This window comes from Notamacropus eugenii, chromosome 6 (genome assembly GCF_028372415.1).
Source record: "Notamacropus eugenii isolate mMacEug1 chromosome 6, mMacEug1.pri_v2, whole genome shotgun sequence".
In the NCBI taxonomy this organism is placed as follows: domain Eukaryota; kingdom Metazoa; phylum Chordata; class Mammalia; order Diprotodontia; family Macropodidae; genus Notamacropus; species Notamacropus eugenii.
This window is the reverse complement of record NC_092877.1, coordinates 2,526,986-2,554,937: the sequence shown is the minus strand read 5'-3', so window position 1 is coordinate 2,554,937 and position 27,952 is coordinate 2,526,986. Positions and strand designations below refer to the sequence as shown.

The window sequence follows — 27,952 nt, the reverse complement described above, 5'->3', positions numbered from 1 at the left end:
CCCTACCCTCGAGGTCGTCCCGGATCTGGGCACACTATTGTTATCTAACAGCATGGTATTCAGATGCAAACTGTGCGGCTGAAGGTTAAGTAGGATTGAGGAAGCCTGAAAGCTCTCTTAGCACGTGAGGAGCCAAGAGGACAGTAGGCTCCGCTTTCTTCTTTCCTCTCTCCCCTCCCCCTCTCTCCCCGCTTGTACTTCTACTTCCAGTCCCTTAAGATCTTAGCCTCCTTAGGAAATCTCCCCCTCTTCCTCCTAAGGAAGACCCCCTGCACTTGTAACCTAGACCCTGAAATAAAGCTCAACCCTTGTTCGACTCTGGAACGTCCTTTCTCTCATATGAGCATCAGGTTTTGGCCAACCGAAGACCTTGGAGGTGAGGTAAGAAGACTCGGGTAGCCCACACAGGCCTCTAGGCCTGGCAGTTGGCGCCCCAACAGAGGACTGGGAGCGCAGATAATCCTGGGTGCTTTGGGAACACCCAGAAGGGGCTGTGAAAGAAGCGAGTCTCGAATCCTAGATTTGGAAGGAGAGAAAGAGTGAGAGAAGCTTCCCACACCCATGGGAAAAGGGCAGAGATGGGGAATCTATTGCCAGTAATAAAGCCAGAGGAACAGGAGGTCTGGGCTGAGAAACTTCACAGGGAATGCAGGAAGGCGGGGGTCACAATAGAGTTAGATGACCTCCGAGAATTTTGTAAAAGGATTTGGAAAGTTTCTCCTTGGCTTAAGCAGGCAGGAATATCAAGAGAAAAATGGGGAGCGGTCGGAGAGAAAATGACTGCTTATGAGCAACAATACCCTGGGGAGCTGGAGGATTTAGATTTCCTGATATTTGGTGTAATTAAGAGCCTGCTGGAAGGGCCTTGAGAGGCCAGGGCGGGATTGGAATGAGAGTGGAAGCGGAGAGAGGGGAGGGGAGAACACGGGAGGGACGGAGAGTCCAGGCAAGCAGAAAATTAAGCGGAAAGTTAAGGAGCGTAAAGAAAAAATAGACTCGGAGCTCCATCTAGCGGATGGAAAAGGCGAGGAAGGGGAGAATACGCCGTGCCTTCCCTCCGCGCCTCCTTATAACCTGCTCCATTGGTCAGACAGTTCAGGGCCACAGTCCAGTTTGGAAAAAGGAATAAGAAAGGCTATAGAGAATGGAGAAGATGTAGGGACATTTCCTGTGCTAGAAATAGCGGACCCCAGTGTCCCCGGTGGCGTTCGAAGGAGCCACATACCCATAGAGTGGAAGAGAGTGGCGACTCTTAAAGATGCTTGTACCAAGCATGGCCCTAATTCACCCTTTGTCATAGCCATGCTTGAAACTCTCAGTGGTCAGTTCATTCTGACTCCTAATGACTGGAAGAGCTTAGCTAGAGCCTGCCTTACCCCTGGGCAGAATGTGATTTGGGTATCAGAATTTTCTCAGAGGGTAAAGAGCACTACCGGTGGGCTAGGGTCTCAGGCCCCCCAGGCTTATCAGCAATTTACAGGAACAGGGCAGTTTGAGGCTACAGGAAATCAATTACAGTACTCAGCCTCCGATTATGTTTTGATTGCCGGAATGGCTATTGCCGCCTGGAAGGTTATAGCCTCTAAGAAAGAGAGAGAGTTTCCCATGACTAGGATTACGCAAGGAAACAATGAGCCATTTACTAATTTTGTGGCCAGGCTGCAGGAGGCAGTAGGTCGAGATATGGGAGAGGAAAACCAAGGGACAGAGATAGTGTTGAGGACATTGCTGCGGCAGAATTGTAATCATGACTGCAAAAAGGCAATGCTGGGACTGCCAAAGAATGCATCTGTTGAAGAAATGATACAGAGATGTGAAAGGGTAGGAAGTCAGGTTTACTTGGCACAGGTGCAAGGGAAGTACCTGGCCGCCGCCTTAAGTAATATCTCTTTGGAGAAAAAATGTTTTAACTGCGGAAAACCGGGACACCTTAAGAAAGAGTGTAGGAAAGAAATAAGTACAGGGAGGGGCCAGGACCCTTGTTTTTCATGTGGAAAGCCACGTCACTTAGCTAAACAATGTAGGAAGTCGGGAAACGGGGTGAGGGGCCCCTTGAGGGCCCCGAAAGTGTACCCTTTGGCAGAGAATCGGGATGGCCCCTTGGAGGGAGAATACAGGAGATTATGGGGCCAGAGGAAGGAATGCAACACCTTTACAGCTTAGAGAAGTGCCAGCTTGCAGCTCATCAGTTTGCCAGGATCCCCCTGAAAGACCCCATACAGGAGGAATCCCTGATATTACAGAACCCCTCTCATGCACCCATAGTTATATATACAGGAGTTTATCCCACCGGCACCACAGCACTTCCATGCTCCAATGTGGTAGCCGAGCCGGCTCATATAGACAATCAGCTTCCCATAGCTATTGCCCTTCCTTTAAAGCACTCAGTTCAAATCCAGTTACTAAAGGAAATAGGACAGAATAGACCCGAGTGTACAATCTGGCTCAATGGAATTCCCATGACTGGCCTCCTTGATACTGGAGCGGATAGGACCTGCCTTAGCTGTCGCTCAGTACCCCGGCACTGGAAGCTCAAAGAAAGCCAGAGACCAGTGTGGGGAATAGGAGGGTGCCAAAATACCTTAGAGACAATGCACCCAGTAAAGTGGGAGGCAGAGGATCGCCAAGGGACCGTATGGCCATTGGTGATTCCAGGACTTAGTTTTAACATCTGGGGCAGAGACATTATGAGCCGCCTCGGGATGAAGCTATCAAATTTTTAGTAAGGGCCATTGCTGTTGCACTGGAGTCCCCACCCTTGAATTGGAAGTCAGACACCCCGATTTGGGTGGAGCAATGGCCCCTGACTCCAGAAAATCTCCAGGCACTACAACTATTGGTTAAGGAGCAATTAGAAAAAGGAAATATAGAGCCATCAAAGTCACCCTGGAATGCTCCTGTGTTTGTTATAAAGAAAAAATCCGAGAAATTCAGGTTCCTTACAGATCTAAGGAAGGTAAATCAGTCTCTCATGCCTATGGGAGCCCTGCAACCAGGTCTCCCTTCTCCTAATGCCATCCCGGATGGTTGGTCACTTATAATCATTGACATTCAGGATTGTTTTTTTTTCCATTCCTTTAAACAAAGTAGATTGTCCTCGGTTTGCTTTTACAATACCTCACCCCAATAACGAAGGACCTGCAAAGAGGTATCAGTGGAAGGTATTGCCCCAAGGTATGAGTTGCAGCCCCACCATCTGCCAGTGGTATGTTAATCGAGCCTTAGAAAGCCCCTTAGCTTAATCGAGCTTAGAAAGCTTAGACAGCAATACCAATGCAAAATCATCCATTATATGGATGACATCCTTATAGCTGCACCTCAGCTCAAGGAACTGGAGAAGTGTTTCCAAGCAGTAGAAAGGAACCTTTTAGGACTAGGATTAGTTATTGCTCCTGAAAAGATACAGAGAGGACCCAGTTACAAATATTTGGGATATCAGATACAGGGCACCATCATTCGGCCGGAACCCCCAAAATGGGATATAAAGATCCAAACACTCAATGATGCTCAGAAACTAGTAGGAGCTATCCAATGGATAAGATCAAAGGTGCCTATACCTTTACCTCTCATGCAACCTTTATATTCACTATTGACAGGAGACTCTGCTTTAAATTCCCCACGAACATTGACTCCTGAAGCAGCCAAGGCCATAGAGGCAATAAAAAAACAATTTTTAGAGTCCACCACATTTCGGTGGGATCCAGGAGGAGATCTGGAGGTATCTATTATCTCCACCACACCTCCCTATGCCGTCATACACCAAAAAGAGAAGCCCCTAGAGTGGGTATATTTAAGTAAAACAGGAAGCAGTTTACTAAACAAGTGGGAATTTCTAGGACGGTTAGCACTAGAGGCAGTAAGAAGAGCCACCCACATATACCAAAAACAGCCAATTCTTTATGCTACACTCACCACTAAGGATGTAGAAGAGTTAGCTCAGAATCACGTTTCTTGGGCCACTATACTCCACTGGGCCCAGATGAAACCAAATTCAACTTTCCTATTCAAAGAATTATTACAGTGGGCCCCAGCACCAGTGAAAAGGTACTCACCAAACCCAGTAGAAGGGCCTAACATTTTTACAGATGCCACGAAACATCACAAGGCATCTATTTATAATTCGGCCTCCCAAGAGATATATATAGTTAACACACCCTACACCTCTACTCAACAGAACCAATTGGAAGCTATAATCCAAGCTCTCCAAATATATAGTGACATACCCATTAATATTATCACTGATAGTCAGTATGCATCTTTATTAATTTCACGGATTGAGGACTCTATTGTAGATTATCGGTCCAATATTTTTTCACAGTGTGAGCGGCTATTGACCACCATTAATAACAGAACACACCCTTTTTATGTTTTACATGTGCGCTCACATACAAATGGCACAGGACCAATTTTTGAAGGAAATCAAATAGCAGACAATTCACTATACCTGGTAGGGCACACTGTGGAACCACAAGAAAGGGCCCAAAAGGCTCATGATAGGTTCCACCTAGCCACAGAAGCCCTCTGCAAATTATATGGGATAACTCAGGAACAGGCCAGAAAAATTGTTAAGAGCTGTCTCCAATGTATCCCATTCCACCCATCTCTAGATCAGGGTGTCAATCCTCATGGCTTGGCACCCAATGAAATTTGGCAAATGGATGTCACCCATCTTAAGGGCCAGTGCATACATGTGACAGTTGACACATGGTCCGGATTCCTTATGGTGACTTTACAGCCAGGTGAATCAAGTGCTAAAGTAATTCAACATCTTTGGCACTGTTTTTCTGTTTCAGGCTTACCCTTAGAAATAAAGACAGATAACGGCCCTGCCTATACTTCTCAAACCCTTACACACTTCCTCCGCGATCTAGGGATTCGACATCTTACAGGAATCCCCTACAATCCACAAGGCCAGGCCATAGTGGAAAGGGCCAATCTCACCTTGAAGGCGATCCTCACTAAACAAAGAAGGGGAAAAGGTCGCCTAACACAATCAGAGCTTGATACAGCTGTGTATACACACAATTTTTTGCATATCTCAAGAAACTCACATACTACTCCAGCTATGAGACATTTTGTGACTTTTCCAAGACAACCCCGCAAGGAAAGTAATACCCAGGCTGGATATAAAGACACATGGGCCATGGTAAAGGATATGGCCTCAGGGAAATGGAAAGGTCCGTATAAGATACTAATATGGGGTCCAGGGTATGTTTGTGTCTCCACAGGAAAAGGTGATGCGTGGATTCCCATTAGAAGGATCCATAGGTGGGAACCGATGTCGGAGACGGCGGAGACGCAGGAGGCGGAGACCCCGGAGAGCCCGGAGACCCCGGAGAAGGATCATACACCACCTGAGCCTGCTGCTGACAGCTTTAACCTTGCTGCCCAGAGACGAGGCAGCACTCATCGCAACCGCAGACACTGCTGCTGACAGCTTCCCATCTAGGCATCCTTTTTTCGCCAGCTGAAGGAGGACTTTGATATCACAAACCCAGGACATTGGGGGGGGGTGGAGGAGGTGACCAATTTTCCACCTGTATAGATCCATTTGCAAGATTAAGGGGGGTGGTGACGTGTAAGGCGCCAACACCAGCTGCTCCTCTTAAAAAATGCTTTGGGATCAGTTGATTGCACTTCCCCTGTTGTAACTCAGCCATTTAGTTTCATCTTTGTTTTATTTGATGCCTCCCTTTGTCAGTTGTGCTAGCTGCAGATTTCTGTGTGAATGAAGTCTTGTTGTAGGGTACTCATATGCTAAAGGCCTTCCTAATCCACTCAACCTCCAGCCACTGTTTGCTCTAGAGCCAGGTGCACTCCGCGCATAACAAAGAAGGGGAGATGTTGGGATTGGAAGTTCAAATCCGTGTGGACGGTCTCGGGTGGGTAAAAGTGGGACTTCTAAATCTTAGAGTCTTAAGAGGCCCTCCATGAACAGCGGGGATTCGAGAAGGTCAGACTGAGCTAGCTCGGCTAGCTCGGGTATTTCCGCCTCTCCCCGGGAGATATGTGATGAGTGGAGTCTCCCTACCCTCGAGGTCGTCCCGGATCTGGGCACACTATTGTTATCTAACAGCATGGTATTCAGATGCAAACTGTGCGGCTGAAGGTTAAGTAGGATTGAGGAAGCCTGAAAGCTCTCTTAGCACGTGAGGAGCCAAGAGGACAGTAGGCTCCGCTTTCTTCTTTCCTCTCTCCCCTCCCCCTCTCTCCCCGCTTGTACTTCTACTTCCAGTCCCTTAAGATCTTAGCCTCCTTAGGAAATCTCCCCCTCTTCCTCCTAAGGAAGACCCCCTGCACTTGTAACCTAGACCCTGAAATAAAGCTCAACCCTTGTTCGACTCTGGAACGTCCTTTCTCTCATATGAGCATCCGGTTTTGGCCAACCGAAGACCTTGGAGGTGAGGTAAGAAGACTCGGGTAGCCCACACAGGCCTCTAGGCCTGGCACTGGTATGCTTGAGAAATGGAGTGAATGACAGGCTCATGACGATGCGATTGCCACTCACAGGAAAACATCATGTTACCATCATCAGTGCCTATGCTCCCATCATGACAAACCCTAATGAAGTCAAAGAAAAATTTTATGAAGACTTAGAGACCCTTAACGTAAATGTGCCAAATGAGGACAAGCTCATAATACTAGGTGACTTTAATGCTAGAGTAGGCTCAGACTACCAGACTTGGCAGGGAATCCTTGGGAGGAATGGAGTTGGAAACAGCAACAGCAATGGTAATTTACTGCTGAAGACTTGTGCATCGTGTGACCTCCTCATCACCAACACTGTCTTCCGTTTACCTAAACGCGATAAAACTTCGCAGATGCATTGTCGCAGCAAACACTGGCATCTAGTAGGTTAGAGTGCTGGACTGATCATAGACTTATCCTTTCCAAGCTAAATATTCACATCCATCAAAAGCGCTGATCCCAAGGCAAAATGACTACCAGGAGAATTAATATCAACAAATTAGAGCTCTTCTGAGCATGATCAGTTTGCTGCTGACTTGGAGGGAAAGTTGAGCTAACACATAGTTGGCAACAGCGGAGCAGAAGAGGAGTGGGCAGCGTTCAGAGATTTGGTGTGCAGCACTGCCTTTGCTCATCTGGGTCAGAACACTCTCAAACACCAAGACTGGTTTGATGAAAACGCTGGGGAAATCCAGAAGCTGCTAAATGAAAAACAAGAACTCCACAGGATATACCAGGAAGATAGTTCATCCACCTTTAAGAAGGCAACATTTAATTCCACCAAAAGCAAAGTACAAGCAAAGCTTAGAGAGATGCAGGATTCCTGACTCGGTAAGAAGGCAGACGAAATTCAGTTTTATGCTGATAGTAACAGTCCAAAGCCCTTTTATGACTCCCTGGAAGCTATTTATGCACCAAAAACGTGTGGTGCATCACAACTACTCAGTGCTGATCGAGCCACATTGATTAGTGATAAGGACATGATCCTAGAGAGATGGGCTGAGCACTTCCATAGTATTCTCAACAGACCATCATCAATCAATGCTGAGGCCACTGACTGTTTACCTCAGGTTGAAGTCAATCCCTCCTTAGCTGAACTTCCAACTGAAAAAGAGGTTTTGAGGGTCATTAGGCTCCTTTTTAGTGGCAAAGCACCTGGGGCTGATTCTATTCCAGTTGAGATTTATAAGGGAAGGGGACCATTGCTTATACAAAAGTTGATTGTAATATTCTAGGTCATATAGCAAGAGGAGGTTATCCACCAGGAGTTCAAGGGTGCCTTCATTGTCCATCTCTATAAAGGTAAAAAGAATAGATTGTCCTTTGACAATCACAGGGGGATCTCTCTCTCTCTTAGTCATTGCTGGTAAAATTCTTGCTAGAGTACTTCTTAATAGGCTGATCCTTCACCCGGAAGATGGTCATATACCTGAGAGCCAGTGTGGCTTCAGAAAGAGTCAAGGAACAGTCGATATGGTGTTTGCTGTCAGACAACTCCAGGAGAAATGCCAGGAGCAGAACAGAGGTCTGCACACAACGTTTGTAGATCTGACCTACTCCTTTGATACTGTTAGTGGTGAGAGCTTATGGAAAATTATGTCAAAATTTGGTTGCCTGGGGAAGTTCATCAATATTGTATGTTAATTTCATGATGGCATGTTTTCCCGGGTTCTGGATAATGGACAAAGGTCTCGTGCCTTCCTAGTCACCAATGGAGTGAAACAGGGGTGTGTGCTTGCTCAATGCTTTCTAGCAAGATGTTTTCAGCTGTGCTAAAAAATGCTTCAATGAGGATGAACATGGCATCAAGGTCAACTACAGTACTGATGGTAAGTTCTTCAATTTGAAAGGGTTACAAGCCAAGACCAAAGTGGAGGGAGTATTGATACATGATTTTCTCGCAGCAGATGATTGGGCACTCAGTGCAGCCTCTGAAGCTGAGATGCAACAAAGTATGGATGAATTCTCTGCTGCCTGTGCTAATTTTGGCCTAATATTTAACACCAAAAACAAAAAAACCAAAAAACACAGGTGTTCCATCAGCCACCACCACACCATCCATATGTGGAATCATCGGTTACAACAAATCGAGAAGTTTTGAATGCTGTGAATTAGTTCACTTATCTTGGTAGTGTACTTTCCAGGGGTGTACATATTGACAATGAAGTTGATGCCCGCATTGCCAGAGCTAACTCAGTGTTTGGGAGGCTCTAAAGAAAAGTTTGGGAGACAAGAGGTATTACACTGATACCAGACTGAAGGTCTACAGAGCCATTGTGCTGACCTCATTACTGGATGCCTGTGAAACATGGACAGTCTACCAGCGCCACGCCAGGAAACTGAATCACTTCCACTTGAATTGTCTGAGGAAGATTCTGAGGATAAGGTACCAGACACTGAAGCCCTTGCTCAAGCTGAACTGCCAAGCATTCAAACTATGCTTCAGAGAGTGCAACTCCAATGGGCTGGCCACCTTGTTCGAATGCCAAATGTACCTTTGCCACAAAGAGTATTTTATGGAGAACTTGCATGGGGCAGGCAATCACATGGTGGCCAGAAGAAACGATACAAGGACACTCTCAAGGTCTTTCTCAAGAGCTTTGGATTTGACTGTGCAACATGGGAGACACTGGCACAGGACCGCTCAGCATGACCTGCCCACATAAGAAAAGGTGCTGTACTCTTTGAGCAAAGCAGAATTGAGACAGCACAAAGTAAACACAGGATGCGCAAATTTGGGATATCCACCCCAAATATTCAAACGGACTATATGTGCCCAATCTGTGGTAGAGCATTCCGAGCTCCTATTGGTTTGATCAGCCCTGCTTGGGCTACACACTGAAATTTCACTTAACAATGGTGATGTCATTTTGGTCCTCTTCAAAGAGGAAGGATAACAACCACCAACCGGCTGCATTAGTTTTGTTTGCACAAAACATTGTTTTCTTGTAATCAAAGTTATCCATTTTATTTTCCATTGTCCTCTCTTTCTCTCGTTTTGTTAAAAAAAAAAACAAACAAACAACCTTTTCCCTTATTCATAGATCTGACAGGTATAGTTTCCCGTGCTCTCCAAATTAACTTATCATATGACCCTTTATGTCAAAATCATTTACTTATTTTGAACTCATCTTAGTATATGATGTGTGATGTTGGTCTATGATTCTTTCAAATTACTTTCCACTTTTGCAAGCATTATTTTTGGTGAAATGGTGAATTCTTACCTTCTTATCCCAAAATCTTGGATCTTTTTGTTTATTGAACAGTAGATTACTATGATCATTTATTCCTCTGTATTGTGTACCTAATCTATTGCACTGATCCATCACTGTACTTCTTATTCAGTTTCAGATTGTTTTCATGACTATTGCTTTGTAATCTAGTTAGAAATTTGTTACTCTTTTTCTATAACTTTCTGCTGAATTTCATTGGTAGTGAATAGAATCATTGATGATTTACATGCATTTATTTTGTCTTGCAATTTTGCTAGTTTTTAATTATTTTGACCACTTTTTCAGTTGGTTCCCTAAGTTTCTCTCTTCTCTAAGTGTACATCATGTGCAAAGACTGATAGTTTTATTTTTCTCATTGCATATTTTCATTCCTTCAGTTTTCTTTTCATGTCTTATAGCTGTTACTCTTCTGTAGTTTCAGTCGTGTCCAACTCTTTGTGACCCATTTGGTGTATACTTGACAAAAATACTGGAGTGGTTTGCTCTTTACTTCTTCAGCTCATTTTATAAATAAGGAAACAGAAGCAAACAGTTAAGTGACTTGCCCATGGCCACATAGCCAGTAAGTGTCTGAGACTGGATTTGAACTCAGGTCTTCATGACTTCAGGTCCAGTGCTCTATCTACTACACCATTTAGCTGCCATTCTTGCCATATCTAACATTTCTGAGTGGTGAAACATCCTTGTTTCACCTCTGATCCTTTGGGGAAGGCTTCAAGTTTATCTCCATTTTCGATAATGCTTACTGGTGGTTTTAGATACTGCCTATCATTTTAAGAAAGGGTACATTGATTCCTATGCTTTCCACTATTAATAATAGTAGAAGATTTTATATTTTGTCAAAAGTTTTTTCTACATCTATTGACATAATCAATATGATTTTTATTCTTTTTGTTATTGTTATGGTCAATGATGGTTATAATTTTCCTAAATATCAAACTAGCTCTACATTCCTGGCTTCAATCTCACCTGGTTAAAGTATATGCTCTTTGGAATGTATTGCTGTAATCTCTGTGCTAGTCCTTTATCTAAATTTCTTTTGCATTGATCTTAATTAGGGAAATTAATCCACAGGTTTTTTTTTTTTTTTCTCTCCCCCGAGAAAAAAGTGCGTCATAAAGAATCTGGTAGGACTCATTTTTTGTCTAGTTTTTTCAAATAGTTTACAGGGTATTGTGACTATTTGTTTCTTAAATATTTGGTAGAATTCACTTTTAAATCAATCTGGTCCTGGGATTATTTTCTTAAGGAGCTCATGATAGTTTGTTAAATTTTCTCTTCCCTCCCCCCCCCATAGTATTAATATTCTATTTCCTTTTCTGTTACTCTGAGCAACTAACATTTTTTGTAAATATTCATTCATATTGCTTATTTAATGTTATGGGCATATAATTTGATAAAATAACTCCTAATAATTCCTTGAATGTCACCTTCATTGGTGCTACATTGAGCCTTTTCTTTTTGGATACTGATAATTTGCTTTTCATTTTTTTAAAAATGCAATTCATCAATAGTTTATTTTATTGTTTTTTACAAAGCCAATTTCTAATTTTAATTATTAACTTGATTTTTCCCTTAATTTTCATGAATCTCTCTTTAATATCTTTATTAATCTCTCTTTGGTATCTGCTCGTTTTTTTATTTTAGTGTTTAGTTGAGGATTCTTAATTTGTCTTTTTCTAGTTTTCTTAGTTGCATGTCCAATTAATTGATCTGTTCTTTCTCTCTTTTATTGATGTTTGCATTTAGATATTTAGAGATAGAGATTCCCCTAAAATTCCACAAATTTTGGTAGATTTTCTTATTATCATTCTCTTTAAATTATCAACTGTTTCTATAATGTTCTTTTGACTACTCGTTCTTCAGGATTATTTAGTTCCCAATTTATTTCTAAGCTATGCTTCTGTGGTCATTCACTTAATGTAATTCTTATTGCATTGTAGTCTGCAAAGGGAACATTTAATATGTCTGCTTTTTTTCTGCATTTGTTTGTGTAGTTTTTATGTTCTAAAATTTGGTAAGTTTTTGTGGAGGTGTCATATACAGTTGAACAAATAGTATACTCCTTTCAATTCCTATTCAGTTTCTCCAACGTTCTAGCATTTCAACTTTTCTAAGATTCTATTTATCTCTTTGACTTCTTCCTTATATCTTTTATGGTTAAATTTATTTGTCTCTGAGAGGGGAAAGTGGAGGACCCACTAATGTAGTTTCACTGTCTTTTTCCTCTTGTAATTAATTTAACTTTTGCTTTAAGAACTTGAATCCTATGCCATCTGATGAATACAGGTTTAGTTTTGATATTGCTTTATTGTCTGGGATACCTTTTAGCAGGATGTAGTTTCCCTGCTTACCTTTTACCTAAAACTAGTTTTGCTTTTACTTTGAGATCATGATTGCTATTCCTGCTTTTTTTTCTTCTGCAGCATAATAGATTCTGCTCCGGCCCCTCATTTTTTGCTCTGTGTGTTTCTGTTTCGTGTGTTTCTTCTAACCATATATTGTTGAATTTTGGTTTCTAATAATTTTGGTATCTGCTTCCATTTTATGAGTGAGTTCATCTCATCCACTTTCATATTTATGATGACTAACTATATAATTTCCTCTATTTTTTATGTTTATCCTTCTCTCTCTTATTATCCTGTCCTTCCTTTCAGGCTATTTTATTTTTTATCACTGCCTTCCTTAATTGTCCTGCCTTTTACCACCCTTTGCCTTGTTCCTTTCTATTCCAGTTTCCTGCTTGGTAAGATAGATTTCTATATGAAACTGAGTATATATCTATATCTATATCTATATATCTTTGAACCAACTTCAGTGAGATTGAAGCTCAAGTGTTGCCTGCTTTGCTCCCCCAAAAGATAACTGAAAAAGATATTCTTTGCATGTTTCTTTTATATGAGATATTCTTTCTCTCTCTTGCTGTTTCTTTCAAGGCATCTCTTTTTTAATGGTAATAATTTTTTTACATCATTCCAACGTAATCAACTCACTCCTATGTCCTCTTTCTTTGTGGAATTCTTCTAATTGCCCTAATAATATAAAGTTCTTACAAATTACATATCTTATCTTTTCATGTGGAAATGTAAATAGTTTAACATTATTTAATTTTTACAATTTTTCTTTCATGTTTACCTTTTCATGCTTCTTTTGAGTCGTATTGGAAAGTAAAAATTTGTATTTAACTCTGGTCTTTTCATAAGGAATTCTTGAAAGTCCTCCATTTTATTAAATTTTCATTTTTTTTCTTAAAAATTATATTCAGTTTTGGTGGGTATATCTTCTACCAGTTACCTTCTAACAACATGTGATCTTACTCTTCAGGGTCTCTAATCTCTTGTAACTCAAAGCAATACTGCTCCTCAAGGACTCTGCTCCCTCTTGACCAAAAGTGGTCTTTTCACCCTTGAACTGTGAGCCAGAAGTGGGTATAGGCAATTGAGTTCCCAAATAGTGTCTGCTCTTATGTCCAGTGCCAGCACAGGGTAACTCTAATCCTGTAATCTTTTTCTCACTGTTTGCAAAGTCTTCTTACCATCTCTGGATCAAGAGATTATAAGTTGCTGCTACTTCTGTTGTCACTGGCATTTCATTTATGTGGGCCCCAGGCCAGCTTTCACAGCCGTGTCATTCAAACTTCCTTAGTTGTCTTGAAATGAAATAATGTCTCACCCTGAGCTTTCTAAAATAAATAATTTTTGGTTTTCAGCATTCAGTTTTACAAACTTTTGAGTTTTAAATTTTCTTCCTCCCTCTCTCTTCCTCATTCCCCAAAATGGCAACCTGATATACACTTTACATACATATTCATATTAAACATATTTTCACATTAATAATGTAAAGAAGAATGAGAACCAATGGTATGAACCACAAGAAAGAAGAAACAAAAGAAGAGAGCAAATCGTATGCTTTGATCTGCTTTCAGTGTCATAATTCTTTCTCTGAGGATTGCATTTTCTATCATTAACCTTTTGGAATTGTCTTAGAGCTTTGCATTGCTAAGAAGAGCTAAGTCTATCAAAGTTAGTCTTTGCACAACGATGCTGTGTATAATGTTCTCCTGGTTCTGCTCACCTCACTCAGCACCAGTTCATCTAAGTCTTTCCAGGTTTTTCTGAAATCCATATGCTCATCATTTCTTATAGCACAATAATATTCCATTACATTCATAAACCAAAACTTGTTCAGCTATTCCCAGTTAGTAGGTAACTCCTCAACTTCCAATTCTTTGCCACCACAAAAAGACCTGCTATAAATATTGTTGTACATGTGGATCCATTCCCCATTTTTATGGTCTCTTTAAGATACAGCCTTAGAAGTGGTATTCCTGGGTCAAAGGGTATGCAAGTTTTAAAGCCCTTTGGGCATGTTTGAAGTAGGATCAGTTAGCAACTCCACCAACAATGCATCAGTGTTCCATATTTCCCACACCTCCTCCAAGATTTTTCATTTTCCTGTTTTGTCAAGATAAGCAATCTTATGGGTGGCACCCTGAGCTTTAGTTAGCTCTGTCACTCCAGATTTTGATTTGTGGTATTATTTAAAGTTGTTTGGAGGGGAATATAGGAATAATGCTTCCTCTGTTTTTTCTTCTTGACTCCAGACCTGAAAGTCCCCTCAATATTAATTTTTGAGTTGTCTGTTTATGCCAGTCCCTATCCTAATCACTGGTCATGCAAAGACCCACCAAAAAGACATTCACCTTGTCTTCAAATAGCTTACATTCTACTGTGGAGAAAAATCAAATTTACATAAATGAATAAATAAAAAATACATAGATCAAATGCAAAGTAATTATGTATGTGTACATGCATGTATGTATATGACAACATAAATTTCGTGAATGCACACACTTTTCTTGTGTCCAAGAAAAGCCTTTTTTAGGATGTGGTACCTAAGTGTTTCTTTGTAGAATGCTGGGAGGGCTCAAATGCCTACTGGAGGGGAGGGCACTTTGCGGTCATGGGGGTTACTTTACAGGAGCAGGAAAATGAATGACTTACAAGGTAAGAAGCATTTAAATCAGTTGGGATAAGCTCTAGAGTATTTTTTGAGGGATCAACAATCATTTTAATTAAGTACATTTATTATTTGCTTAGTTCAGGGGAAAAAGTCAGCACCCTGAACTTCATAGAAAACACAAAGAAATCACAATCAGCAGACAGTGCTTCTAGCTGCCTGACATGAGCAATGCACACATCATAGATCAATAGACAGATCCAACTGCCTGACCATTACATACATACAGAGTTAGTAGAGAGAGAAGCACCATTATCTGGGTTTTCAAAGCCAGGGGGCTTCTTAGTGGCTTCCCAGAGTCTCATCTGGCATACAAAGCTCCTTCTAAAAACTAAACCCCAGTCCTAGAGTTTTGAGGCCAAATGGTATAGGATTTGACCGGGAGGTGGGATTGAAAGCAGCTTCAGAAGGAATGTAGATTCCAAATTTAGAGCAGTTTGTGTTTCCCCAGCCCCACCCCCGCATGCAGTAGTGAACCACTGTTTCTTTGTATGGAGTGACACACTCAGGATCTAGTCTTAACAATATTAATTTCACAACTGTTTGGCCAATTCTCTATGAGTAAGATTAGATCAGGGAGACAAATAAGGGTTTCTCCAGAGTCTAGGCAAGGGGTGAAGAGGGCCAGCATTGTAATGGGGCCCTTTGATATGGAAGGAAAAGAATCACATTAGAAATGTTACAGAGGTAGAATCAACAAGACTTGGCAACTGAATTGTATATGAGAGGTAAATATGGATGAAGACATGAGGATGGTTCAGAGCTTTGAAACGTTAGGTGGTACCTTAGTGAGAATTCAGGAAAAAAGAAAACCATATAGGTTTTATAGGCAAAGTAAACTGTTTGGTTTGAAATCTATGAAGCATGCTTCTGAAGTGAAGGATTCTCATGTATGGAAAATATACTAATGTAGGGAAAATACCATGGAGTAGAGTCTGCCATGTAGCCCAGAGAGGAAAGGAATGGATAGCCTAAATGACTTTTGTGCCCCAAATTTCCCCATTCTCCCTAACAAATCTCATCAACCAGAGAGTTCTTCCTAGCACAACCTTTTCAAACTCAAGAGAAAACTGAAAGACATAGATATTTGGGTGTCAGTGTTGATCAACATAAAGGGGCTGACTACTGGATAAAGCAAGGAGAGGACAACAGAGAAACGTAGCCCCCATTTTGTACTTGCTTTAGAAGAAACTGTATAAATGACAAAAGGAGAACTGGCTGAGTTAAAGCAGACAAAACTTCCTGCCAGCATGAGGATGATTTTGGTGGCTCTGCTCTCATGGGAAACTCTGGGGGAGAGGCTCATGCTGTGAACATGTTGGACTAGTTCTTTATGTCTATAGAGCACTGACACCATATAGCCACTTGAGCAGATCATGAGACTCATAAACAGAGCATCAACAACTGAATTCCAAATTGTTGTATTTGTGGCATTTAAGTTCAAAGACCTATGTCCAATCTTCCATCTTTCTGTACTGATGTTCCTTGCATCTCTTAAGTTTACAACCGTAGTGACATCTATCAGAATATTGAAAATCCAACAGATCAAAGAGCAGGGCACAATATATTTGGGGGCCCTAGCTTTGATCTCTGTCCACATGGGACTATTGGGGCTGATGATGATGGCCTGGAAGACGCTCAGGAGACTGGTGCTGCAAAGGGAAATGCCCCTGGTCACTCTTATTAAATAAGTTAAAATTTTACCCATCATGTCATCCATGAAATATTTGTGTCCCCACACATTTATTATTATGGGGATTCCTCTGAAGATAATCATAAGGGCATGAGCTAAGGTCAAGTTGATGATTATCAGGCTAATGAATCTTTTTCTGTGACCAGTAATGAACTTCAGGCTATGTAGATAAAGAAGAAATATGTTTCCCAAGACTCCAAACAAAAGCACTGTTAAGTAGACAGTCTCTAGGCCTTCTTCATGAGAGCTCATTCCTTGTGTGTCTTGGAGAGCTTTTCCATCAAATCTAAAGTGAGCTGGGGAGAAACCAATGGGAATTTGAATTTTTCAGATTAGGATTTCATAATAAAATTCCACTACATACTTACCTTCTATATGAAGAATGATAAACCTTTCTATAGAAGTAGTAATACTCCAGTATCATTGAGGCATGTGTTTAAATTATCAAGTCAGCTAAGTGGCTCAGTGGACAGAATGACAACCCTGCAGTCATGAAAATCTGAGTTGAAATCTGAATTCAGACACTTATTAACTATGTGACCCTGAACAAGTCACTTCACCCTTTTTGTCTCAGTTTTCTCATCTGTAAGCTAAGCTAGAGAAAGAAATGGTAAAGCACTCTAGGATCTTTGCCAAGAAAAATCCAAATGGAGTCCCAAAGTTTCATACACAAGTAATTAATTAAACAAGAAGAAATTCAATTTATCAACTCATAAATATTTATGATTTACTGAGTATTCTAGCAATATGCCATTTTCCAGATTTCTCTAAGCCATATGTCCTATTTCTGGGCCACGATCATCATCTCCCATGAGTACCTTGGACTGCCTCTGGACTCATCAACCTTGATAGGTGAGTTTTTGCTGTAGCTCTCCAGATCCCATATTTCCTGACACTTCCTTTCCATTGCTTCACCATGCCAGGGCACCTGTTTCTGTCTCCCTTTTAGGAAGCCTTCATTTGTTTTTTCCTCCTTTCAATATCAGCTCCTTGAGGGTAGGAACTATCTTCTTTTATTCTTATCCCTAATGCTTGACACAGTTCCCAGAGCATAGTAATAGCATTTGAAATGTTTTTCATGTAACTATCATTCGGTGGGAATGAATCAAAGCCTGTTGGTGGAATCTTGGGTCACACTTACCCTTTAATTAATATTGACCAGAATAGTTATTTGAATTCTTGCTTTTGGTGTTAAAAAAAATCAGTCTCTTCTAGTACCGCCTCTCAGAGAAAATAGAATGATCAGCTTCATGATCCCTTTTCTTAGATCCCCTTTAGCCAGGAATTAAAGACCCTCCTGAAGAGGGTTGGGCAAGATTATAGAGATATCTACACAAGGCTCCCCTCTAAGCCACTTGTCTATAGATTAAGAGAAGCCAAGCCATGTGGACATAGACATCTTAGATGGATAATAGGTCCTTTACCTGATATAGTTCTTATGAGATTGAGAGCATAAAAAAATGAAGGAAGGAATATATAGATCTGATGTCTCATCATCTTTAATTTTATCTGAATGGGACAAAATGTTGGACATTTTGATATACAAAGAACGTAATTTAGAAAGTCATTCAGCTAAATAGAAAAATTGGCGAAAACAGAGGGAAATGAAAGGGCAATATGAATAGGAGGTCAAGTTAGTTCAATGAGTGTTCTAAAATAAAATAAACTCACCATTTGAAGGAAGGTGACTCTTACAGTCACCTGTAAAGGTGATTAAAGAGAGCTTAAATAGAAAAAAAGAAAAAGTACAAAGTATAAAAAAAAAGTACAAAGAATCTATGTCTAGTTGGGCCAAGTGGATGACATGGAGAGTAATGAAGTGGGAAAAGATTCCCTCATTTATACATCACATGTTAGTCAAATTGCCTTTTTTGTCACTTTCGCCTTCTTTGCAAAAGGGAGAAAGGCAAGAAGTAGAAGAGACCAGGTGAGCGAAAAGACAAAATCAGCTATCATCACTGCGAAAAAAAATGGGATGAATTTCTTTATAAATAGAAGAGAGCAGTGGAATATGTCAGAAATCTCATTTCCGTAATGCTATTAACACCAAATAATTGACATAAATATTCATGTTGAGGTAAGATTAGAATCTAGAATAAAAGCCATGATGTGTCATATGACCTCAAAAATAGTAGCAATCATGATTTCAGAAAAGACCATAGAAGATAAGCAGGGAAATAATATTATGCTTAAAGATGCCATAAGTAAATTAGTATCATTTATATGCATTATATACCAACATATGCATTTGTACTCTAAATATATAGGTGGCACAATTGATAGGGTGTCAAGCCTGGGGTTAGGAGGACCTGAGTTCAAATCTAGCTTCAGACACTTACTAACTGTGTGATCCTGAGCAAGTCACTGAACTTGTTTGCTTCAGTTTCCTCATCTGTAAAATGAGCTGGAAAAAGAAATGACATTACTCCAATATCTTTGCCAAGAAAACCTGAAGAAAGGTCACAAGAGTTAGACATAACTGAAAAATGACGGAACACTAAAAACAATGTATAAGAAGAAGCATGGGGAGATGAGAGAAGGGCTAAGTTCTAAAGAACACAGAATGCCAAAGAAAGAATTTATATTTGAGGTGATAAGGAGCCAGTTGAGTTTATGGATTAGGGGAGGGGAAGACATGGGTGGATCTGAGGGTTAGCAAAATTTCTTTGGCTGGGTGGTGATTGGCCTGGAGTCAGAAGAGTCCTGTGGTACTTCAAATCCTGCCTCAGACATATGCTTATTCTGTGAAGCTGGGCCAGTCACTTAAACTCTCTCAGGCTCCGTTTTCTCGTTTGTAAAATGGGGATGAAAATTGCACTTCCCTCTCACACTTGTCAGGATAAAGTGAGCTAACACAGGTAAAGTACTCTGCAAATCATAAAGCACTACGTAAACGCTGCTCTTTGTCCACAATTGCAATTATTTCAAACCTGAGCTGTTTCTTGACTGAGATCAATACAGAATGAGTTTGTGTGCTACTCCTGCTTATATTGCCTCTTGTATCTGACGTTAGAATTACGGTTCCCACAGACCTCTTCCCCATATTCTCTTTCCCTAGGTTATATCTTTAGGACAGTTGAGATCTACTCTGATCTAAATAGTCGTGTCTCTCACTGCCTGTCTCCCCACTCCCCATGTACAAAACCCAATGCTCTGCAACAACTAGGGATGAACACAGACCCAATGGCCTGAAATCCTGCTGCCCTGTATGGAGACTCCCAAAGATCCACATTGAAAAGGCAAATTAACATATGAAATCAATATTTTAACACAAATACAAGTAGGCAAGAGTATGTGTGTCAGGGGAAGTGAGGCTAGGAAAAGACCTTGGATACTAGAAAATAATAGTCCATGTAGACTAAGGTCTCAGAATACTTTTAGGGGTGCCCATGCCTGTGGACAAAACAAAGCTTTGTCAGGATCCTGGAAGGAACCAGGTTGTAGAATCAGGTAGGGGTGGGGGAACAAGCAGACTATCTGGTAGTTTCCTATTTTAAGTCACTTTTGCTAAGTAGCTATTGTTCGGCAGTGTGATAGAATGGTTAGAGCTCTGTCCTTCAAGTCAGAAAGACTTGGGTTCTAGTCTTTCCTCTGATGCCAAACAGCTTGTGTTTCTCTGGATATATCAATTAATGTCTCTGTGTTCCAGGCACATCTTTAAGGTTATAAATTGCAGAGCACTTGCTGATCTGTCTTGCTGGAGGCACTTACTTTACTAGGATGTCCCCACTTGGATAAAATCACAGGGCTATTGCAGTAAAGAGTTTTATTAAAATTTCCTTAAGGAATATGATTGTCATCAACACCTTTAAGTACTGGCATCTTGTAACAGGCCTGAAATCTCCTCCTCAGGAGTCATACAGCATTGCATTCTATAACACATGATGTTTAGAGATCCTGTTAGTTTTTTAAGGAGCTTAAAGCTAGAAAATTCTTTGGCAGCATAACATGGCCATATTTTCAAATGAAGATACAGTAATATCTCAGCAGGGTCTCTCGGTGATTGTCTGCCCCACCCCATTCCAATTCAGGCTCACACAGCTCTGGATATGGAAGATTGAATAGATGTTGGGCAAACACAGATGATACTAACCCTAATTTCATTTCTAATCTTAATGCTATTTGTAAAATGCTTAGCACAGTTCCTAGAATATAACAGGAACTTAATAAATGCTTATACTCTCTCCTAATTCCTCCCTTCCCCTCATAGCCTACCTCATGTAGGGAGAACTGATTGAGTGGGCTGGACAGCTTAGGACCACTCTGCGTATTGCCAATGGAATCAAAAAGTCTTTTCTGTCTCAGGTGAGATGTAGTTGTAATACCTGGCATATAGTAAGTGCCTAATAATTGTCAATTGATTGAAAGACTGATTCACAGAAAACTGTGAGGTACCGTATTCAAGCTAGGTGATGGGAAGCAGAGAAACTAAAGGCTCTGAGAGCAGAAGCCAGAACCTTGCCTCCCATATTTATCTCTAGACATAGGAAAATAGTCATGACCTTGAGCTTCCTCTGGGAAACCTATAGCCTTGCTACCTTCTCTCTCAGCTGAAGGGAGCTAGATTAGAGCTCAGGAACTCCTGTTCCTTTGGCTGGAGTCACAGAATAACTACAACCCTTCCCTTCATCAAACTCATGAGGCAATAATTGACCAGGACTCAGGATGCTTCTGGGGCTGCTGCTGAGGAAGAACCCTTCATCCCCTGGTTCTAGCACTGAGATCTCTCCCTTACCTCATCCCACACATGCTCCTCTGCCCTAGTTTACAGTGGTAGATGACAGACCAGGGAGACAACAGAGAAAGAGGCCTAACCATGACCCTAGTGCAGGTATAATGCCTTTTCTTTGCCCCGATAAGTATCTCTATTTAGGCAACTTCCCTGGAATTTCTGCCACATCCCCATAACCCAGAGACCCAGATGCCTGCTTTCCATCAATCCCTGTCTCTGAGACTAAAGACTTTCAGTCACTTACCATGTTGTTTTCTGTTGCCAGGGCAGGGGGTAGAGCTGTGCTGAGTATGTGAGTATGTGTGAAGTGGGCACAGCCAGGACAGGAATTATAGGAAAAGCTGAGTTTGATCTCACTTCCCCCAGGAGCTGAAATTATCACGTCATCTACTGGAAAAGTGACATTGTTGGCTCAGGGAAAATGGAGAGTTTCTTGCAGAAGAGGAAGAAATTAGATTTTGTCTCAGGTGCAAATCCTCATTAACAATGACTATAAGTCAATTTAAGTCTCCAAAGGAGCATCTGTGATCTACTAGAAAACATTTTCTTTCTAATAGGAGGGAAGGAGAAGGTGATGGTCTGTGAAGTGTGATAGAGAAGAGGGAGGCAGGAACAACTGATTTCTGTTAACTGAGGACCCCTAGGCCTAGATTTTGGTGTTCCTGACAAAATTTGTTTTTATTGTAGATGCCACTGACACTCCCTCTTCTTCCCAATTCCATTATCTTCTTGGACATTTCTGCTTTCTTTTGAAGTTTCCTGCTTACAAAGCAAAGCAATTTGATAAAATTAGAAATGCTTTTCGCTAGGACATGTTGGGACTGTTTCCACAGGGATGGTCAATCCTGATCAGTTAGAATAGTCTCAGTGTTCACATCTCTCAGGCTCATGGCAGGAAGTTCTGCCCTATGAAGTATTCTTGAAACTAAGAATGTCCAGGTTCCCTCTTACTCTGTTGCACCAGGGCTTCCATTTCCCATGCATTGTGTGTCAGATAAAGTCATGCCAATTGGGAAGCAGGCTTTTGGAGGGGAGTGATCTCTCTGGACCTCATTTGGATTAGACTGTCCTTCTTCCCTACTGACTTTCATGTTTCAAGACTTGGTCAGGGTCTATGACTTTTAAAGTCCCCACATATCCATTTCAGTTAGTGGATTGGTCAAACCTTTCACTAAATTGCCTACCTTCCCAAGTGTAGTCTGTCTAGGAGATTGTAGGCTTCTTGAGGCTAGAGATTGCTTCTTTTTTCTACCTAACATAGATATGAGCCTTAGATATGCCAGTTATCTCTAGGGATACTTTAATGTGCCAGCAGGGAGGGCTGTGATGCTTGGGCTTCTTTCCCAGTCTTTAAGGAGTTCTCAATTAGTACAGCTACCAAAATAGTACCCTACATTTATTACTCATTTGCCCTCTGTAGCTTTTGCAATAGTCTGAGGCAAGAGGAAGAAGCTGGCAGGTCCACTGACTTGGTCATCTCCATGTACACAGCCCCTGTTCTTCAGATTCTAGGTTTCTGCTTTATCTACTTTGGCAGGGCTTTTGTTTGACAATGCCCATGTCCTGCCAGAGTCAGGTGTCATTCTCCTTCTTACCTCTAGAAAGCATCTGTGTAGCCTAGCCAGGAACTCCAACTAGTAGCTGTTGGGCTATTGATAAATCAATTAGATAGTTTTTTTTTCTGTTTTGTCCTCTTGGGCCACTTTGTTTTCTTTAAAATAATGACAAAATCAGCATTTTATTTTAATTTGATTAGCAAGAAGTTATTTTTATCCCCAATTCAACTTATTTAAAAATAAAAACAACACCCTTGTAAAAACATAGATATTCCCTCCTTGACCATGTCCAAAAACTTCTCTCTGTTTCCTCTTGAGTTTAGCACTTCTCTGTCAGAATGTCATCATTATTTTTCCTGAATTACATTGCAATGATAAGAAATATCAAGTCTTTTAAAGTTGTAAATCATTACAATGATTTTTGTTATTGTATAAGGTGTTATGGTTCTGTCACCTTCATTATACATCCTTTAATATGTCTTCTCATATTTCTCTGAATGTCCACTTCTCATGTCGCAATGGTATTCCACTACCTTCATATTAATTTGTTTAGGAATTTCTCAATCAGTTGGCACTCTCCTTATTTTCTAGCTTTTTTTTGTCATTATCGTAACTGTTATAAATATTCTTGTATCTGTTGATACTTTTCCTCTTCCTTTAACCCTTTGGGCCATAGACCTATTATTGATATTGCTGGTTCAAGGGCTAAGTAGAGATTGTTGACTTTTTAGTTAATAGAATGGCAACACCAATTCACAGCTCCACCATAGATGTAGCCTTAATGTTCCCGTTTCCTTCAAACTCCTCTAACAATTGTTCTTTTCTTATTTGCGATCTTTTTCAATGTGATTTGTGTGAGGTGGAACCTTGAGGTGGCTATAATTTGCATTTCTATAGTTGTTAGTAATTTGAAGCATTTTCGTATGGTTATTGAGAGTTGCAACTTTTTCCTTCATAAAATGACTATTCTTATCATTTCAAGTTTCTCTTATAAATTTAAATAGATCTTTAAAGTCATACTATCATTGGAGAAATTGTCTATAAAGATTCACTTAGCTTCAGTTAACATTTTTTCATTTAATTGTGGCTGCATTTCTTTTGCTCCTACAAAACATTTTAATTTTCTGTATTCAGAATTGTCCATTTTATTTTCTGTGATCCTCTCTATCACTTGTTTGGTCATGAGAAGTTCCTTTTATACAAAGTGCTAAAGATATTTTTTTTCTTTGCTCTTTTTAATTTGTATAAAATGCGACCTTTTATACCTGTCATGTATCCATTTCAAACTTGTTTTGTATATATTATGAGATGCTGGTTCATGTCTAATTTCTGCCAAACTGTTTTTTTTTGTCAGATAGAATGTCCTTTGCCCAATAGTTGAGATCTTTTAATTTAACAAAAACTAGGCTACTCGGGTCATGTGCTATTTCTGTTGTCCACGTCTTCTTTTCCACCGATTGATCTCTCAACTATTTACCAATGTCAAGTCATTTTGATGATTGCTGCTTTTTAAGTAGGTGGTTATTGTTGATTTTAGACAACTAAGTGATCTAGTGAATAATATGCTGGACCTGGAACCAGTAAGACCTGAGTAAAAATACTGCTTCAGACACTTAGTAGCTGTGTGCCCCTGGACAGGTCACTTAAAATCAGTTTGCCTCTGTTTTCTCATCTCTAAGATGGAGATTATAACAGTAGCTATCTCTTAGGATTGTTGTGAGGTCAAATGAGGTAAAATTTGCAAAGTACTTTGCAAAATTTAAAGCACTCCTTAAATGCAAGCTATCATTATTATTAATATCGAAGAATAGTTTGAATATGGCACTGTTAGGTTCCTTTCTTTTCCTTATTTTCTCATTATTTCTCTTGAAATTCTTGACCTGTTTCTCTAGATGAATTTTGTTATTCATTTTTCCAGGTCTATAAGATAATTCCTTGGTAGTTTTGTATACCATTGAATAGGTGAGTTTAATTAGCAGTATTGTAATCTGTATTATATTACTTAGTCAATTTCTTTATTGTTCTGTATCTTGGAAGGTAGTTTTTCAAGCATTTTAGGCGATCTGTAAATACTTTTAATAGTATGTCTCTTTTATCTCCTCCTAGGTTTTGTTGGTAATTCGTGGAGTTACTTTATTTCCATTCGGTTTGGAACTTATATCATATATAACCTAGGTGTGATGAATAGTATGGACAAGAAAGGAAAAAAGCTTACCTTTTTTAAATGTTAAAAGGAAAAGGGGTGTTCCTATGCTTACCATTCCTAAACCTCTTCACTGTCGCTTTCGTGGTAAAGTGCAGAGTGAGTGGGACTAGGGCCATTTGGAAAAGCACTTGTTTAGACAAAAAGATTAGAATGATGAAGTTTTTTTTTGTTTTGTTTTAGAGTAAGGGAGTGTTATGATTAAAAAGATCTCTTTGTGAGGATGATATTTTTAAAGTTTAGTTATGAAGTTTTTTTTGTTTTAGAAATTAGGCTTAATTAACTGGTTTTAATAAATAAAATGTCCTTTATCATTTTTAATTTATTATTGATTTTCTTTAAAAAAATTCCCCTGGTGCATTTTAATCAAATGTACTTGCCATGGATGTGTGTTTTTTATTGTTGTTGATGAATAAAGTGAAGTCAATGAGCCGGACTCAATTAAACAAAGAGTTTTTGTGTCATATAAACATATCACCTTGTCAACTTCAGTGCATGGCTTCATATAGGCAATCTTTTGGTTGGTTTGAATGGAGATGGGATCCTCCTGTGATTTATTCCCAAAATATTTCTTGCCAAAATTTCCTTCCATGGGTAGAAATTTTACCCAAATTTGGATTCAGTGATTGCATTGGGGTAGAACTGAGTGATATAGATTGGGAGAAATAACGATTATATTTATATTAGGCTTATAAATTTGCAATGTGCTTTATGTGTATAGTCTTGCTTGGTACTCAAGCAACCCTAGGGCACAGTGATACTATTGACATTATTGCATTGGAGGTCAAGAGGTAAAGGGCATCTCAAGAGAATCATAAAAAGGTAAACAGAGGGGAGAAAACAAAAACAAAAACTTGTTACTCAATTAGGGCAAACTGTTTTCCTCCCTATAAGGGAAGATGATACCTGTTAATCTTGAGAATTAATTGTGCAGCTATTATGATAAAAGAGATATACATAGAGGGAACGGGTATAAAGTAAATGATGTCACGTCAAAAATATGATTTAAATATGAGAAGGGATTGTAATAGAAGGTTTGAACAGGAGGAAGCAGAAAATGGCAAATTACATCACAGGGAAAAGTACAAAATTATAGTAGAGGGAAGGAGGGGAGGGAGATGAGCATTGTTTGAGAGGTACTCTCATTCAATTTGTTTAAAGGAGGGAACAATAAACTTAAGCAGATAATCCCAACTAGCTCTATAGGCAGTAGGAGGGGAAGGGGGAAGAAAGGGGTGGGAGGCTAAAAGCGAGGGAAGAAGAAAAAAAGAGTAAAGGGGAGTAAAAGGGAGGAGGGCTAAAAGAAGGAGAGGAAGGCTGCAGGAGGAGGCTGTGAAAAGTGAATACTATTGAGGAGGGGAAGGGAGACGGGAGAGCTAAAAGCACAAATGGCGGGAAAGAGGATGGAGGGAAATACACAAATTGTTATCATAGCTGTGACTGTGAATGGAATGAATTCTCCCATAAAACGGAGACGGATAGCAGAATGAATTAAAAGCCATAATCCAACAATATGCTGCTTACAAGAAACACATTTGAAACGGGGGGATACACATAGGATAAAGGTCAAAGGATGGAGCAGAATATATTGTGCTTCAGCTGATGTAAGAAAGGCAGGAGTAGCAATCCTAATCTCAGACAAAGCAAAAGCAGAAATAGATCTAATCAAAAGGGATAAGGAAGGAAACTACATTCTGCTAAAAGGTACCATATACAATGAAGCAATATCATTAGTAAACATGTGTGCTCCAAGTGGTATAGCATCCAGATTCTTAGAGGAGAAGTTGGGGGAGTTGAAGTAAGAAATTGACAGCAAAACTATACTAGTGGGGGACCTCAACTTCCCCCTCTCTGAACTAGATAAATCTAACCTCAAAATAAAGAAGAAAGAACCTAAGGAGTTAAATAAAACTCTGGATAAGGTAGATATGATAGATCTTTGGAGAAAACTGAATGGAAATAGAAAGGAATATACTTTTTTCTCAGCGGTACAAGGAACATTTACAAAAATTGACCATGTACTAGGACATAAAAATCTCACAATCCAGTGCAGAAAGGTAGAGATAATCAATGCATTCTTCTCAGATCATAATGCAATAAAAATTATATGTAATAAAAGGCCGTGAAAAGATAAACAAAAAATCATTTGGAAACTAAATAATCTAATCCTAAAGAAAGAATGGGTTAAAGAAGAAATCATAGAAACAATCAATAATTTCATTCAAGAGAATGACAATAATGAGACAAAATACCAAAGCTTATGGGATACTGCAAAAGCAGTTCTTAGGGGAAGTTTTATATCTTTGAATGCCTACATAAATAAAATAGAGAAACAGGAGATCAATGACTTGGGCATGCAGTTGAAAAAGCTAGAAAAAGAACAAATTGAAAATCCCCAAGTAAATACCAAATTAGAAATACTGAAAACCAAAGGAAAGTTTAATAAAATTGAAATTAAGAAAACTATTGAATTAATAAATAAAACCAATAGTTGGTTTTATGAAAAAACTAATAAAATTCATAAACCTTTGGTCAATTTGATTAAAAAAAAGAAAGAAGAAAATCAAATTACTAACATTAAAAATGAAAGGGGTGAACTCACCTCCAATGAGGAGGAAATTAAAACAGTAATTAGAAACTACTTTGCCCAACTTTATGCCCACAAATTCCATAATCTAAACGAGATGGATGAATATTTTAAAAAATAAAAATTGGCCAAATTAACAGAAGAGGAAGTTGAATGCTTAAACAACCCCATCTCAGAAAAAGAAATTCAACAAACCATCAATGAACTCCCTAGGACAAAATCTCCAGGGCCAGATGGATTCACAAGTGAATTCTATCAAACATTTAAAGAACAGTTAATTCCAATACTATATAGACTATTTTTGAAAATTGGGGAAGATGGAGTCCTCTCAAATTCTTTCTATGATGCAAATATGGTTTTGATATCCAAACCAGGAAGAGACAAAACAGAGAAAGAAAATTATAGACCAATTTCCCTAATGAATATAGATGCAAAAATTTTAAATAAGATTTTAGCAAAAC

At 39.7% G+C, this 27,952-nt stretch overlaps 1 pseudogene; it reads right to left on the bottom strand.

The window, feature by feature from the left end:
• Positions 1–15,842: 15,842 nt before the first annotated feature.
• Positions 15,843–16,665, bottom strand: LOC140512494 (vomeronasal type-1 receptor 1-like; annotated as a pseudogene).
• Between the last annotated feature and the right edge of the window lie 11,287 nt (positions 16,666–27,952).